This window comes from Podarcis liolepis (genome assembly GCF_965112155.1).
Source record: "Podarcis liolepis genome assembly, chromosome: 1".
Taxonomy (NCBI): domain Eukaryota; kingdom Metazoa; phylum Chordata; class Lepidosauria; order Squamata; family Lacertidae; genus Podarcis; species Podarcis liolepis.
In genome coordinates, this window is record NC_139554.1 from 265,852 (window position 1) to 283,547 (window position 17,696).

Consider the following 17,696-nt stretch of genomic DNA (forward strand, 5'->3'; position numbering starts at 1 on the left):
AGCAGCGCTGATCCCACCGCAACTTCCAATTCATTTTCAAATCCAGAAATGTCCCTCTCCAAGTGAGGTCGGGTCGTCCTTCTCTCCACCGCACAGGAGGTGGCTCACTTCCTTTTGTTCTCGATTAACGTTTGCAGGATTACCAAATTCCTGTTAACCACGAGGAGGTGCGGGTGGCAGAGATGAAGCCAAGGGAAAAGCAGATCCGGAGAGAGGTGGGAGAGACAACGGCGCTTCCTTCTTAGTCCGACTCGGCGGAAAAGCATCCAGGACACAAAGCGATGGAGACTCAGACATGGTGCCAAGGAGGCCCCCATCTTGGCATAAGCAAGAGAGAGGGAGGGAGGGAGGGAGGAGTGGGCAGCTTGGCCGGGATTCACTGGGCAACAAGAGCAGTTCCCTGCCTCCTTGACCTTAACACTGCTGTGAGTAGGGGTGCATGTGCGTCAGTCATAGAGCCATAGAATTGGAAGGGACACTGAGGGACATCTAGTCCAACCCCTTGCAATACAGGAATCACAGCTACAGCATCCCCAACAGATGACCACTCAACCTTTGCTTACGAAGGGCCCACCCCTTAGGAGCTCTTGCCAGAGGCAGAGCAAGGGGGCGGTGGGGGCGGGTTGCCCCAGGTGCCATTCTGAGGGGGTGCCATTGCCACGCTGTCCCCGGGGCCAGCTGCTGCATGGAGCACCCCCCTGGGATGCTCACCCTGCCCCTGCAGGCCGCTCGCCCCGCCCCCAGGTGCACGCCATTCCGGGTGCCGGAGCACCTAGCTCCGCCTCTGCCTGAGGCCAAATCAAGACTGTGTGGAGTCACTCTGAGTCCTATTCCAGTGTGAGACATTCCCTCACCTCTCTCTAATTCTCCTTTCTAGAAAGAAGGGAAGTTATTAGCACCCATTTCAGCAGGTTAGAGCCTGGTGCTGATAACGCCAAGGTTGCAGGGTCAATCCCTGCATGGGACAGCTGTATATTCCTTCATTGCAGAGGGTTGGACTAGATGATCCTCAGGGTCCCTTTCCAACGCTATGATTCTATGATTTATTTACAGTTGTGCTGGGAATCCTTTTCAGACCAGTATGGCTTGTAGTCACACAGCCAGTTGCAGCAAATAGGTTGTACGTTGGGTTTCTGTGAGAATCCCTGTTGAAGGGATCATCTTTGGCAGAGTAAACTGGAACTACAAATACTGTGCCACTTTTATGACCTCGTATCTCATAACATACGGCACACAGACAAGTGAATATGGTGTCACAACCCATGTTTGCAAGGTCACAGAACCCCTCTGACATGTTACTGTGATTTATTACTATCTGATTCGGAATCAGCAGACAGACATGGCTTTTTTCATGTGGCAGTTTATTTCCTAAAACCCTTTAAAAAACCCCACAACATCAACTCTAAAGAAAGCTCAACAACCTCAATCCAGAGAAAAGGTCAACAACTGTGGTTGGCCCTTTGGGTTGGCCTTCACGGCCCTTCGCTTCATCAAATCTGGCCCTCTTTGAAAAAAGTTAGGACACCACTAGCAGAAAACATGCACTACAGTCTCATATTGTGCTGCCCTGCAACTTTTGTGTCAGATCCACACCATATATTTTAAACACACCCAGAGCACATTTAATGCACATTACTGTGCAAAGCAGAGGACATACTTCTTTGTCCTCCTCCTTTTCTGCGCCCCCAAGAACAGCCTCCATTGTCCTATGCAGGATACGACAGACCATATCACAGCTGAAATGGGGTCTCATGAGGCTGGAGAGAGAAAGGGAAAGGATTAGACACTGCCACCTCCCAGTCTCCCTCGCCCCCTTCTCCCTCCTGCCTGCTCTTGCCCACCTGGAGCTCCCCCTGGAGTTCTGCTCCCCACCCACCCCCGCAACCCCGCCCACCCCAAAGACCCCAGCTGTAGGGCGGCTGAGGGAGAGGCGGGGGGCAGATGCAAGCCCCACACTGCCAGCTGAGGCAGTGTGGAGCCTGCAGGTGGCCAAGCCACCACGTCACTCCCAGGAGAGGCTTGGGCACGCTGCAGGCCCCATGGCAAGTGCTGGCCCCCACAGTGTGGTGCCCAGTGCCAGCCGCATTGTGCTACGTTTGTTGACTGAACTAAAAAGTTTTGTGAGCCCTATTAAAACCCCCTCATATTTTTGCCATTTTTTTACCCCCCTCAGTGATGACACTCGGGGCAGCCTGCCCCCCCTGCCCCCCCTTCCTCTGCCACTGGCTCTTCTTGTATTCTAGAGTGGGGACATATCCACACTGGTGCTTGTTTCTTGCAGTTGTACTCACACAGCACCTCAGCTTCCTTCAGTCCACATCAACAGTAGGCTGCAAAATAGCAAAATTAAGTAAAAAAAAACCCCATTCATAAGAAATTCCCATCGTGGAAAAAAAAAGGTTTTAAGTGCTTATGTTTACAATGTTAAGTAAATAAACCAGAAAATAACACTTGCAACTTTAGTATCTTATTTTTCCTTCTTTTAACAATTTCAATGGGGGGGGGTGACAAGAAATTTTCCGCCCCAGGTACCACCTGGCTCTTGCCCCCAGAAAGCTCTTTCTAATGTTTATTTGGAAGCTGCTTTCATGCAGTTTGAATCTGCCACCCCCCTGGAGCAGGAGAAACCAAGCCATGTTATCTCCTCTTCTCCAGGCTAAACATACCCAGCTCCCTCAACCGTTCCTCACAGGGCTTGCTTTCCAGACTCAGCCCCTGGACCATCGGGGTGGCCCTCCTCTGCACGCTTCCCAGCTTGTCTGTCAACCTCCTTCTCCGGCTGTGGGGCCCAGGACTCTCCACATACTTTTCTTTCCTCATTCCCCAAAGGGCCAGAGGTGTGTCCTCCCCGCTCTCCTCTTCGTTTCAGAGAGACGGCAAATGAGAAGGAACCGCTTGTTCCTCTTAAATAATACACATCCCGGTTCACCCCCTTTCCCCTCCCCACCAGAGCTGGAATTAATTGAGCTTTTCATATTTGCAAATCCAACCTGAGTGTTTGTTTCCTTTGCAGAATAATTGAATTGGAATTTACCCTCGGAAGGCAATTCCCACTGAGTTCCTGAGCGGATTCAGCTTTCATTAGCCCAGGTCCTCCTTGGCTTCATAGGAACTGAATGAATGGAAGGGAAAGTTTGACTCCTCTGATTAAAATTCAACCCCAGTGAACTAATTGGATCTGAAGTCAGGCTGGAGCTGCAGCCCCTGAGCGCGTGCAGATGCCAGAACAGCGGCGGGGGCAGCTGACGCCTTGTAGTAAACACAGAGGCTCCCTGGCGTGCTCTGGAGCCGGAAAGGGCTGGAGATGGAGGAGGTGTGTGTGTGTGTGTGTGTGTGTGTGCACCTCTGAAGGATGAGGGGAGTTTGGCTCGGGGATTGTGGAAAGAGGGTTGCACTGCAGTGGGTTGGACTATATGACCCCTGGGGTCCCTTTCATCTCTACAATTCTACAATTTCATGTTTCTATGAAAGAGGGGCACTTGACCAGTGAGAAACTCTGGAAGGCTGCCAAATCCTTAAAAACAACAATACCCCGTTGATTAATGAAGCTCCTTTTACTTGATTGATCAGCTGACGATATTGAACTATGTTTACACACTCTCAAAAGCTCAAGGCAGGTGGCTTTTTGAGAGGTTGGACAACATGTAAAAGGGCTTACAGTTTAATAAGCACGTCTTACTGCTCACTGCTTTTGTAATTCTTATTCCCTTTCCGTTCTATCCGCTTCTGCCTTGGTCAGACCCCACCTGGAGTCGTGTCCAGTTCTAGACACCCCAGTTCAAGAAGGATGAGGGTGACCAAGAGGCTCAGGGCTCTGGAAGCCAAGCTGGTTTTCTCCTTCTCTGGAGCAGAGGACCCAAATCCATGGGGTCTCATGACAAGAAAGGAGATTCTGACTAAAGATAAGGAAGAGCTTTCTGAGGGTGAGAGCTGTTCAACAGTGGACCGGACTCCCCTGGAAGGTTGCAGACTCTCCTTTGTTGGAGGTTCTTAAGCAGAGGTTGGGTGGCCATCTGTCACGGGTGCTTCAGTTGTCCTTGGAATCATGGCGTATGCGTGTTCATTTCTTCTTTTTATGCAAATAGTACAGGGGACCATGGCATCGTGGTACATCTGCAGCAGCACAACCCGACACCTTCACCTGCCTCAGCTGCAATGAAGCCTGTCTCTCCCGCATCTGTCTCTACAGCCACAGTAGGGGCTGCAACGTCCAACAGCTTCACCTCACCCCCAAAGGCACCCTCCTCCACTGTCTCCTGAGACAGATACCAACCAAGGCGTGCCCACGATGCTTGAAAACTGAGCCAGCCCATCTAGCCAAGGGCAGCTTGTAGCATCTTAAAAATGAACATGGAGTGGTACCTAACACCAAGGAGACTAGCGCTAATACGCCCAGGAATTTCACCAAAATGATGGAGAGGATGCATCTCCATTGGCACATACCTCCACATGTGGTGGGAATGCCCCAAAATCCAACTATTCTGGACAACAAGCATATGAGAAATATGCAAAATAACTAAGCAAATATTAGAAGTCACCCCAGAACTGGTCCTACTAAACATCTTCCAAGACAATAATGCCCACTCACATCACAAGGAGTAAATAACCCATCTATTCTCAGCAGCCAGACACATCAAAGCAGACACTGGAGAGACCTGTCAGGAGTAAGCATAGACCAAACAGTATGGGAAACAGCCTTATTAGAAAAAACTAACCAGTAAACCGAAACTGACACGGGGACAAGTGGAAGAAGACGCCTTCACCCCAGTATGGCTCCCCTTTATCACATACACAGCCCAACAAGACAATGACAAGAATCCACCAACAGCATAGAAACCAATATGGCTAACCTGATCCAAAACACCCACCCACCCCACTCACACACGAAAACAAAGATCACCACAGCCAATCACAAACAAACAATCACACCCTAGGCCAACCCCAACCTCTCTCACCACCAAAGGAACACAAGCGAATAGCAAACAGAACCCGCACAAGCGACGCTGACACAAAACCCCACACATACACTAAGTAGAATAGAAGCATTGCTGCCCCTACCCACCCTGCCCCCTCCACCTTTCTCCCCCTTTTCTTCCTAACGTAACATTAATGTCTCAACAAATGACACTGATCTGTAGAAAATGTAACTTGAAACTTGAAAAAAGAGACATTGCGCATACTTTTGTAAACCAAGAAATCTTTAATAAAAAATACGTTAAAAAAAGAACACGGTGACTTCCTTGGGGCCTGCAAACCCAGCGAAGGGGAAGGGGCTGCCCCTCAGTCTTGCTGCGAGGGATGCCTCCCCCTCCCCCCTCCCCTCTCCAGTTGGTTTGCTGATCACGGGCAGCATCCTAATTGCTGCTTCCTCCTCAGATGGTTTGCTTGCCAGGCTGAGCCTCTGTGTGCTCCGATTTGTAGTTTGATACCCAAAATATGCAGGAGATGGTGGTTGCCATGGCAGCGCAATCGAGACCAGGCCATCTAAAACACCTCAATTTTTATTTTTATTTTTTTTAAACTTTGATCATGTTTTATGGGCAAGATTAAAGAGGGAGATGACATTTGTGCTCGTGGATTCTTGGTACAGGGTTTTTCCATCAGTATTTCCAGGAAAAGAAGAAGAGCTTCGCTGCTGGATGAGGGCAATGGCTCATCTGGTCCGGCCTCCTGTTCTCACAGTGGCCAGCCGGGTGCCCATTAGGGGGAACCTATTCGCAGGCCCTGAGCACAAGGGCATCCCCCCCCCATGGTTTACAGCTAGTGGCATTCAGAAGCACTGCTGCTTCCCAATGTGGAGGCAGGGCAGAGCCTTCCTGGCTAGCAGCCATCCATAGCCCTCTCCTCCTCCATGAATTTGCCTACTCCTCTTTTAAATCCATCCAAGGTGGTGGCCATCACTGCCTCCTGTGGCAGGGAGTTCCATAGTTTAACTCTGCACTGTGTGATGAGGTCCTTTCTTTCATCTCTCCTGGCTCCTCCAGCAGTCAGCTTCACTGGATGTCTCATAGTGTCCACTTTCTCCATGCCATGCAATGTTTTATAAACTTCTACCATGTCCCCTCTTGCTCCCCTCTTCACTCAAAGGTCCCAAGTGCTGCCACCTTTCCTCCTAGGGGACTTGCTCCTTTTTTGTATCTTGAAGTCATGGGTTCGAGTCCTGCTCTCCAGAGCAGGAGAAAAGAAGCTCGCTCCATCCTCCATGTGACAACCCTTGAGATGTTTGAAGATGGCTCTCATATCTCCTCACAAAAGCTCCATCTTCAGTAAATCCAAATGGCTGCTTGCCCCAAATGGGCGCTAAAGAGCAGGTTTTAGTGGGGGAAACTCACAAAACAATTTTAAAATGGTGAGGGCTGTGGGGCTGTGGTGGGTGGGGGCAGGAGAGAGCCAGGAGGGACCCTCAGGAGCATCACCTGCTAGGAAGTCCAGTTGCTCCTCTCAGGGCAACCTGTGGACCCAGAACTTGTCATGCCCACGTTGGATAATGCCAAGAGGAAGACGGGAAGCAGCGTCAGGATTGGTCTCCCCCTGGCCCCTCTCCCTGTCTCATTCTCTTGACTAACTACAGAAAAGGCTTCATTTAGAGTGTTCACAGTGCCTTCTTATCTCTCCCTCGCTGGAGAGGCTCCTCATGAATTATACATCCAGGCCCAGCATGAAATATTCAAGTCGTGTCCTTTCCTTTCAGCTCAGGCTGCCCAGCAAAGCAACAAACTGGTGGAGTGGGGAAGGAACGAGAGGCAGGAGGCAGGAAGGCCCTGGACCCCCCCCCCCCCAGAAAGAGGAGAAGGAAGAGCAGCAGCAGCAGCAGGAGGAGGAGGTCTTCCAGTGCTGTAGTAGTGGGTGGTGGCCCCATCCCCTTGGGACCCTTCCTGTTGCAAGGAGAAGGAGGGTGCCAAGGTGGGTCAGACCCAGGGCTTCCAGAGTCTTCAAAGACAGGAAACCCTAAAAGATTTGGGATCAGCAACTTGCTTGTAATCATAACAATAGATTTTGTGTTCATCCAGTGAAGAAATGGTAGATAAAAGAAAGTAATTCTTTATGCAGTGGAACTTGTTCCTGCAGGAAGCAGTGATGGCCACCAACTCAGACAGACTTATAATCATAGAATTGCAGAATTGAAAGAGATCCCAAAGGGTCATCTTGTAACATCTAGTCTCACCCCCTGCAATGCAGGAATCACACCTCGAGAATCCCTGACAGATGGCCACCCAACCTCTGCTTGAAAAACCTCCAAGAAAGGAGAGTCCACCACCTCCCAAGGAAGTCCATTCCACCATTCTGACAACTCTTACTGTCAGAAAGTTATTCCTGATGGATCAGGTAGTGCAGTACTTCAGATGTCCTTATTGTTGTGTGTCACTGGAAGGGACCACAGCCAATGGCAACAAACCATGAGAAGAGAATACTGACAGGTGTCTCCAAAGATTAGAAGCATTGTCCCATGGAAGATGGAGCAAACTTGTTTTCTGCTGCTCCAGAGGGGAGGACCTGAACTGATGGATTCAAGTTACAAGAAAGGAGATTCTGATGAAACCTGAAGACAAACCTTCTGATGGTAAGAGCTGATCAATGGTGGAACAGACTCCCCTGGAAGGTGGCAGATTCCCCTTGAGTGGAGGCTTTTAAGCAGAGGTAGGATGTGTTAGGATATTTCCGTTCCACCTTAAAAGGGAGCAGGCTTTGTGAGTCACAGAGTCTGCGCATTTCCTGTTCACAGGATGTTTATGTTTTCTGTTGCTTTCATTTTCTCTCTCGGTGCCTGAACCTGAACGCTGAAGCAGGCGGTCATGTTTTTCTCTGTTCTGACCAACGCTGAATAAACTTGTAAATATGCTCTCCTGCGTGCATCTTTTGCTGTGCATTATCTGCTGATAAGAGCGTGCATAAGCTCCGGAATGTGGCAACCTATTTCTGGAGCTCGTGTCGCTAATTGCTGATACTGCATGTCTACGGGAGATCGATGGACGTCCGGAGGCTACGTGGGGCCATGATGGACTTTGTCTCCCTGGCAGTATCCCAACAGGATGGCCATCTGCCAGGGATTCTTCAGCTGTGATTCCTGGCTTGCAGGGGGTTGAGCTAGATGTCCCTTAGGGTCCCTTCCCACTCTATGATTCTATGACCAGCATTGGCTGAAAGACGCACCCATTACATTTCAAAGGCATCATTCCCCCAATCAGCTAATGTTTGGTGTGTCCCGTTTACACACACAACAGGGTGATGTGGATGGTGTCGATTCATTTCTACCTTCTCCCAGCTTAGCAGCTTTTAAACAATGGCTGGGCCCACATCAAAAGCAGTCAGCCTTCAAATTGGAACAAACAGTTGCATGCAATGTGTGTTACACACACACACACACACACACAGAGAGAGAGAGAGAGAGAGAGAGAGAGAGAGAGAGAGAGAGAGAGAGAGAGGCTGCTTCTGGCTGCCTATAAATCACATAAAATTATTCTAGAGAGGGAGAAGCAAAAGAACAGATCAGGAACCAGGCGGCTGTCTGAGCGCCTGTCCTTGATGTGAATGAAAACAGCTTGGCTCAAACCTTCTGCACTCAGAACATTTTTGAGTCTGTGTTTGTTTAGCATTTGATGTGTGTTCATTGTGTGGCTTCCAGATGTTTGGTGGCAAGTTTTGCACATGGGGGTGTGGGGGATCCGGGACCTCTCCTTCAAGTTACTTTTGGTTGATGTTGCTTGAGGCTGGTTGCCAAACCTGGTACAAGCCACATGATACACCTTGGCACATACAGTAGTCGTGTGTGTGTGTGTGTGTGTGTGTGTGTGTGTGTGTGTGTGTGTCCCTGGGCTCTGAGCCTTTTGTCCCCAAGATGCTACAGGGACGGAAGAGGGGCTCCCAGGCTTTGCTATCCTGGAACAAATGGCAAAAGGGGTGCCACAGGGTTCTTTCCTGGTTCTGTTGTTCAACACCTTTATGAACTACTTGGACAAAGGAACTGAGGGGATGCCCATCAAATTTGCAGATGACACCAAACTGGGAGGGGTAGCTAATGCCACAGAAAGCAGAATTGGGATTCAAAGTGACTTTAACAGGTTTGAGAACTAGGCCCTGGTGAGAAGGAGAAGCTGGACTAGGTGGGCCATTGGTGTGGGAATGTTCAGGGATGTAAGAGAAGATATATTGTTTATTATTAATACCCTTCCTAACTTGCGCTAACAAGTTCCTTTACTTAGCAGAGTTTTACATTCCCCTTTTAAATGCACAGTGGGTAGCTGGTTGCAGGGTTGTGTAAGCTTCTCAATATTAGTGACCTGATACGTTCCTCTTAAAAGAATAAACACACCACAGTCTTTTTTATGGTCCCCTTTTCTCCAATATCCCAGAAGAAGAAGCGCAGTAGGACTTGTGGACATCCAATGAAACTGAGTGTTGGAATATTCAGGACAGATAAAAGAAAGGACTTCTTTGCACAGCGCAGAGTTGAACTGCACGAGGCACCCATCTGGATGGCTTTAGAAGAGGATAAAACAAGTTCATGGGGGAGAGGGCTTTCAGTTGCTATTAGCCATGATGGTCAGAGACAGCAACGCTTCTGAATAGCAGCTGCTGGGAACCCCAGGATGGAACAGTTGCTCTTGTGCTCATGATCTGCTTTTGGGCTTCCCATTGGGGCATTTGGCTGGCCACGCTGAGAACAGGTTGCTGGACTAGATGGGCCATGGGCCGGATCCAGGAGGACTCGCCTTATACAATCAAGGAGTTCTTCAATCTGAGCCAGTATAAGAAATGACTTCACTATATATCTCTATTTTGGAGGAATTTGTATGGCACCTGTCAGACTCCCAACCCGCTCATTTTCCTTCTCTTGGGATAAAAGGTAAAGGTAAAGGGACCCCTGACTATTAGGTCCAGTCGTGGCCGACTCTGGGGTTGTGGTGCTCATCTCACTTTATTGGCCGAGGAAGTTGGTGTACAGTTTCCGAGTCATGTGGCCAGCATGACTAAGCCGCTTCTGGTGAACCAGAGCAGTGCACGGAAACGCCATTTACCTTCCCACCGGAGCGGTAGCTATTTATCTACTTGCACTTTGACGTGCTTTCGAACTGCTAGGTGGGCAGGAGCAGGGACCGAGCAATGGGAGCTCACCCAGTCGCGGGGATTCGAACCACCAACCTTGTGATAGGGCACGTTAAATTTTGTTATGAATGTCAGCATCCTTCTTCAGCTGTTATAAATGTCAACCTTCTTCTTTATCCTTCTTGCAATGCATTACGGAATACAGTCTGGCTTGTGGGGAATTTGTGTGAGCCCTCATACTGGAACCCCAAGGGGACTTTCCCTCACCTCGTCTAGACATAAAGCGAAGCCCCCCTCCCCCCTCCCCAGGCAGCCCTCCAGGGTAATGGGAATGCAAGTCAGATATCCGAGAGACACTGAATGTCGAGAAGTTTGTTGTGTTCCATTGGAAGGTTTCGTCTCCCAGATGAGGCTCGGCAGTAATTACGTTGGGAAGCTGCTCTCTGGTCACCTTGTAGCAGGGACAATATTTTTAAAAGATTTATTATGGCAAAGCTCTTCAAGTTCCACTGAAGCAGGGAAACTTTGGAGTCCCACAATGATTAGAAATGGTGGGCTTACACTGCAAGACTGAGCAAGCTGGGGGGGGGGTTGCCTTCCTGTCCCCCTCTCCAGAAAATTGCCACTAGTTGCTCCCTCCCACCTTCCCTCCCAAGACCTGGTGGGGTTTTCCCAGGGCACCAAGCAGCCTCTCCAGAGGACTCACCTGGAGGCACGGAATGGGGGGGGGAGGCTCTGGGGGGGGGTGTACAGAAAAGGCGGGTGGCAAGGAATACGTGAACCAAGACTAGCAACAGTTGCCAAAGGCAAACCCTTGCAGGGGCTTAGACTAGATGACCCCTGAGGTCCTTCCAAATCCACAGTTCTGTAATTCTGAACAATGCATTTCGATTTGGGGGTGAGGGGTGTAGATATGCTGCTCATTTGCTATTCTGATGGGGTTTTTTATTTAATACACAGAGAGAACAACCTGATGCTGTTTTTAGGATGAAGATGTTGTGGGTGGGTCAGTCTGGATGATGCCTTGTCACCTCCGTTTCTGCCCTTTGAGAACACAAAGAGAGTCTGCTGGATCAGGCCCAAGGGAGCCCATCAAGTCCAGCCCTGTGTCCTCACAGGGGCCAGCCAGACGCCCCACAGCAAAGCCCGCAGGCAGGATCTGAGCACCAGAGCCCTCTCCCTTCCTCAAGAGACAGTCACAAACTGGGACAGGGCTCTGGCTTAACAGTTTTCAGAGGCTCATCTGAAACAACTGGATGGAAGTCAGGGACAGTTCAAAAGCACATGGTGGCCCAGTCCCCACCTGGGTCCTCCACAATGATCTAGTGTCCTGGGAGGGAGGGCTCATTGTCCACCCAGTGTGTGCAACTGGGTTTTTTAGAATCATAGAGTTGGAGAGCTGGAACAGACCCCAAAGGGAATCTCAACTAGAGCATCGGAAGCAGATGACCTTCCAACCTCTGCTATCAGAAAGTTCTCCCTGATGTTTAGCCAGAATCTCCTTTCTTGTAACTGGAATCAATCTCCTCTTTTCTTCACCTGTAATACTGACAAGCCAGTTTAACTATGAGTTGCTCTAGCTGGACCTTTGGCAATGGAGGTTGCCATTAGCTGAATGCCCTCAAGTCTGTCTTAAGTTTGAACAGCAGAATTTCATTTTTGGGACTAGGGCCAGATTGAGGCAGCAGATGCGCCTTGAGCCTGTGACCTACAAGGAGCCCCCCCCCCGGCTGCTGCAGCCTCTTGTTCTGCCACTTAGCTCCAGAGTCTGAAGACTGTCTGGCAGCCACTGCTCTTTCCTTTGCTCAGCCACCTTCTCAGGAGATCACAGACCTCCACTTGTGATGTATGGCCTCTTCGCAGAAGGTTAGAGGAGCTTCTCACAACTTGCTTAGCCAAGCCATTCTTTGGCTCCAAGTGCCACAACCCCCCAGCTAGACCCAAGATTGATTGTGCCCCTGATGGTATCTGCTCAAACCAGCTAAAAATCAGAGGCTACAAGAGACTGCAGGCCTGCTCCTCCCATGACACATCACAAAAGCCCTGATCAGGGCTAGAGGACAGAGACATGACGTTTGCCAGAAATGGGGTGGTGTTGCTAAGCTGGAATATGGCCAGGCTGTTTGGAAACCTAAAGATGTTCCTGAATTTTGAGTCTGTGCACCATTCAGGATGAAGGGAGGAAGAGGAAGAAGTCTCAACATTGGGAAGACTTTCCTGACAATAACTATAATTCTATGATTCTATGAGAGCATTTCCAAACACCTGCCATCCCACTATCTCTTCCTCCAGCCAGAGCCTTGAAATGCACTTTATTCTCCACTGTATCTCTCAGAACCCTCCTTGCACCTTCTCTGGAGCTGCTTTTCATTCTGAGAGTCAGTCATTAGGTTCCCCCTTTACTGGTCTTGAACAGATTTGTGTCCAGGTCACACTCTTGCATTCCCGACTCTGACCTTACTAATATCAACAGCTCTTTCATGGTGGTGGATTCCACAGTCACTGGAAGTGAGTCAAATGCGGTGGTTTTCTTTGTGACATGTGCCCTCTGGTGACAAGGAGGCTCCCTTCATGACGAGGCAGTCGGGGCAAAGGTTGCTGAAAACATCGAGGAACCAAAGAACCACACAGGTAGTTTTGCAGTGGTGTCTCTTTGTGTCATTGTCCACAGACTGGAGGGAACTCACTGCCCTGAGTGGCACCCAAGTAGTAAGAGTGGCAGAGAGAGCGGCCTTGACAGCCTCCTGGGACAGACCGAGGGGTCTCTGTTTGGACAAGCAGCAACCATCACCTTTGAGATTTGGGCCTCTTGCATCCTCAGCCACTTACATTTTAAGAAGGGTTATAGCCAACATTAGCCCTACTCAGGGAAGGTCCATTGACATTCATGGCCATGACCAGCTTGGGTTCATTAATTTCTATTAACAGAGGGCTTTTCCACACTTACCTTTCATCCCATGCAGAAGCCTGGGCTTTAAAGCTTCGTGCCTGAGGGACCTTTTTTATTTTGCTCCACAGCCTTCCCCATAAAACCCTGATCTTTGAAGCTCAATCGGAGCAAATGTCACTCTGCGGAAAACCCAGACTGACATTTGCTTTTGTGGGGAGAGCTCTGGGGCAAAATGAGAGTCCCCTCAGACATCTGAAGTGTGGACCTGCGCCTGGGAAGAGCAGGGCAAAAGGCAGGTGTGGACAAGCCCTGGGTGTAGATCTGTTGGCTACAAGCCCTGCTCTTTAATTTTGTATATTTCATTAATGGAGTGAAACTCTTGCTCCAAAGCGATGCAAAGCTGGTCTTGGACCACGAGAGGAGGGCATGGAGGCCAACTGCATCCAACTGCAGGCATTCACCACGAATGGGAAGCCAGTTGGAAAGGTTGGTGAGGAACAAGCATTTGGGCCGCACACATTTCAGCACAGTGAAAATTAATTTGGAGAGCCGTCAGCATAGAACGTCATCAAAATCTGGTCAGTTTTCATTCTGCTGTCAGTCTCTGAAGGCCAGAATAGGCAGGCCCTGTCAAGGCAGACGCCATGAGCCCAAACCAGCCCCGCTCTCCAAGCTGCCTCTTCCCAGGCGCTCTGATGATCTTGTATCCTGGTAGATGCCAGCTGCCTGCCTCTTGCCATCCGCCACAAGGGCTGGAGACCAGGCCCCTTTCAGTCAGTCATCCCTTCATCCATTTTAAAAAATTAAACACTGCTTGATTGTAAAAGAAAAAACTTTACAAAAGAACAAAACAATAAAATTATCATTAAAAACAACTCTTTAAACCATTCAAAAGATAAAATCAGCTAGACTAGAAACAGATTAAAACTTGCATTAACTTTCTAAATACCTGGTCGGGTTGCCTAAACAAGGATATTTTCAGCAGGCACAGAGCACAGTGGAGGCTGTGATGTCCATAGGCAGGGAGCGCTGGTGCTACCAAACTAAAATATCAAGTCCTTACAAATGCAGAACGAGTCAGTGTCAGTTCCACAGATCAAAGTGCCTTTACTGCTGCCTCTCTTGGCTTGGCATCCATAGAGATGGTTAGATGATAACAGATCCATTCCTGCTTCAAAACAATACTTTGCATGCAGAGCTCGCCCAGTGGAGATGTCCTGGGAATCCCCCGGAAGCCACATCCACTCTGCATGCAAATGCCCTTCGCTTCCTGACTTCCACTCCCTTCCACAGCCCAGAGCTCTGATCCAGTTATGGACTAACAACCAGACCATTTGCATCTTCCAGCTGGAAGGGAGTGTTAAGTTATGTGAGCGGAAAGCACAGCCTGCAAAGCAGGACGCTGGGGTGCATGGCCGACAGACGGCATCCTCGCAGCTGTGAGAGGGCTGGAAGCCAGTGGAGCCTCCTGCCGTTGGCTTCCAGCACCTCCTTCCAAGCAAGCCAGGCTGGGCTGTGCACCTTGACGGTGCCAAAATGGTCTGGGAGGCAGCCTGAAGGAGAGCAGTGATTTTGTATATTTCATTAATGGAGTGAAACTCTTGCTCCAAAGTGATGCAAAGCTGGTCTTGGGCCACGAGAGGCTGGCATGGAGGCCAACTGCATCCAACTGCAGGCATTCACCACGAATGGGAAGCCAGTTGGAAAGGTTGGTGAGGAACAAGCATTTAGACCGCACACATTTCAGCACAGTGAAAATTAATTTGGAGAGCCATCAGCATAGAACTTTAAAAGAGCATGGCTTTAAAAGAGGATTGGACAAATTTGTGGAGGGGGAGAGGGCTATTGGAGGCTCTGGCGCCTCAGTTGGAGGCAGTGATGCTTCTGAACACTAGTTGCGGGAAACCATAGGAGTGGAGAGGGCTGTGGTACTTGAATCCTGCTTGCGGGTTTCCCTTCAGGAACTGTGAGGAGAGGGTGTTGGGCTTGATGGGCTGCTGGCCTGGTCCAGCAGGCTCTTCTGATGTTCTTCTTCTTATAAAGACTCTCTGCTGCCGCAAGTGTGCCCAGATCATGCTCCAGACAAGAGCAGCGCCTGTTCCTCTCATGCTCCTCCAGAGCTGTCCATCTGCTGGGTGCTGAAGTCACAGTTGGCTGCTCAAGAGGAGCAGAACTGCCTTCCCACAACCGAGCGCAGCAGCTCATAGCTCTCCTCCTGCCAGAGCCAGCAATCCGCAGCTGCTGGACCAACATGTTTCCAATGGAGATACATCATTGCACGCATCTGCCAAAGATGGATGCTTGGTGTTCACTCTTGTACTGTGTGCGCCTTTGAGTATTGATTAGTCTACCCCACCGCTTCCCTTCTGTGGTTAACATAAGGACACCAGAAGAGCCTGCTGGATCAGACCAAAGGCCCATCTTGTCGAGCTGCCTGTTCTCACAGTGGTCAACAAGGTGCCTCTAAGGCAGGGATGTCCAATGGGTAGATTGTGATCTACTGGTAGATCATGGGGTGTCCCAGGCAGATTGCAAGAGGACTGAAAATGATCCCTCACCCCCCCAAAAGGTTAAAAAAATGTGGCCTCTCTCCATAAAAGCTCAACAACTTTGCCTTCTCACCCCCCCCAGAAAAAAGCTCAGTTGCCATCTTGGGTAGATCACTGCCAGATTTTTTTTAAGTGGGAATAGATCACAGCCTCTTGGGAGTTGGGCATGCCTGCTCTAAGGGAAGCTCACAAGCAGGAGCTGAGCATAAGAGCTCTCTCCCCTCCTGTGGTTTCCTGCAACTGGTAGGCAAAAGCATGGCTGCCTCTGACCACAGATACACAGCAGAGGCCTCATGATTAGTGGCCATGGAGAGCCTTCTGCTCCTCCGTCAATTTGCCTAATCCTCTGTTAAAGCTGTCCAAGTGGGTGGCCATCAATGCCTCCTTGGGGAAGAGTTCCTCTCACATGACCACAGGCTGGAGCAAAGACTTGTGGGAGGCAGGCACTGCCTCCGTTTTGGGATTCACCAAGCAGCAATGTTCACCGAAGCACATGAAACAAGAATCGCAGCCTGCCTCCCTCCCTGGCTCATAAATCAATAAAAATAGAAGTGGCAGAGTCAACAGTGCCCCTTCTAAAGTGGAAGAAAAAATCCGTGCGACTGTAGGCCATCATAGGGAGGGTCTTAAATGACCAGACATTTGCAGCACTGACACTGCTGTTCACCCTGAATTTTCCAACATTCAGCTTCACTGAATGAACATTCATTCTTCACCTGCCGAGCAAAGCCAAAGCAGGAGGCAAAGCTTCATGGGCATATGCAGAGTGCCAGGCGAACCAACATATGTGACTCTTCAGCTGGAGTTGTCCCTCTTACAGCAGCATGCAGGAGTTTTGCAGGGGGCCCAAGTCTCTCCGCTGCAGAGGGAGGGGCAGAGTTCTCTCAGAGGCAGGCGAGCTCCTTCCTCCTCCCAGGGGCATTCAGGGTGAAAGTCTCCCCTCTGTTCCCCCTTTTAACTTCTTCCCGACTGCTCATAATCCTCTAATAAAGGTGTAAAAACTGAGTATTAAGCCCAGCAGAGATTGTGCTGAGCAGACTGACAGGTTCCCAGGGCAGCTAATCTTGCCTCAGACCCAAAGACTTCGTACATAATTGAAAAATCTTTAATTAAAATCCACTTTTTAAATTTTAGCCCCATCAAAGCCAATGAGATGTCCTGCAGGGCTCAGCCAGACTGAAGAGCCGTTTTGATCCTGGTTTCACATCTCCAGTGCAGGTTCCATTTGCAAATCGTTCCCAGGGAACATTTAGTTGCTCTTGCTGGAGAAAATGCGGCTCGTTCAGCCAGGAGTTTATGGAGAGGCTAATGCTATTCTAGGCTGCATCAACTGAAGTCAGAGTACCAATCTTCTGTTTTTTGCAGCCTAGAATAGCATTAGCTTTTTTTGCTGCTGCCTCACACTGTTGACTCGTGTTAAACTTGTGGTCCACCAAGATCCCTAGATCCTTTCCACATGTACTGCTAGGAAGCCAGGTGTCCCCCACCCTATATTTGTGCATCTGGTTCTTCCTGCCTAAGTGCAGAACCTGACATTTGTCCCTATTTACATTCATGTTAAGGGATGTGGGTGGCACTGTGGGTTAAACCACAGAGCCTAGGACTTGCCGATCAGAAGGTCGGCGGTTCGAATCCCCGTGACGGGGTGCCCTCCCGTTGCTCGGTCCCTGCTCCTGCCAACCTAGCAGTTCGAAAGCACATCAAAGTGCAAGTAGATAAATAGGTACCACTCAGGCGGGAAGGTAAACAGTGCTCTGGTTCATCAGAAGCAGCTTAGTCATGCTGGCCACATGACCCGGAAGCTGTACGCCAGCTCCCTCAGCCAGGAAAGCGAGATGAGTGCCGCAACCCCAGAGTCGGTCACGACTGGAACTAATGGTCAGGGGTCCCTTTACCTTTGAAGTGAATGCCCAAGACAGGAGTTGATCATCATGTGAGCTGCGCACAGGTGGGCTGAAGTGAGCTGCTGCCATTCCTGTGGAGCCTCCTTTTATTGAGACAAATATGCAAGCCAGGCAGATACATTTTTGGGCTGTGACCTTTACACATCTTCCGTCCCGAGATCGTGGGGTGGTACAAAGTTATTTTGGCACCTGTTCCACAGCGTCATTTTCCCCTTGCACAGTGTATGACGAAGGAGACAAAAGGTCTCAGGGACAAAGGTTACAGACAGGACACCGCTGACTGCTGAGACCGCAAAAGGTCAGACATAG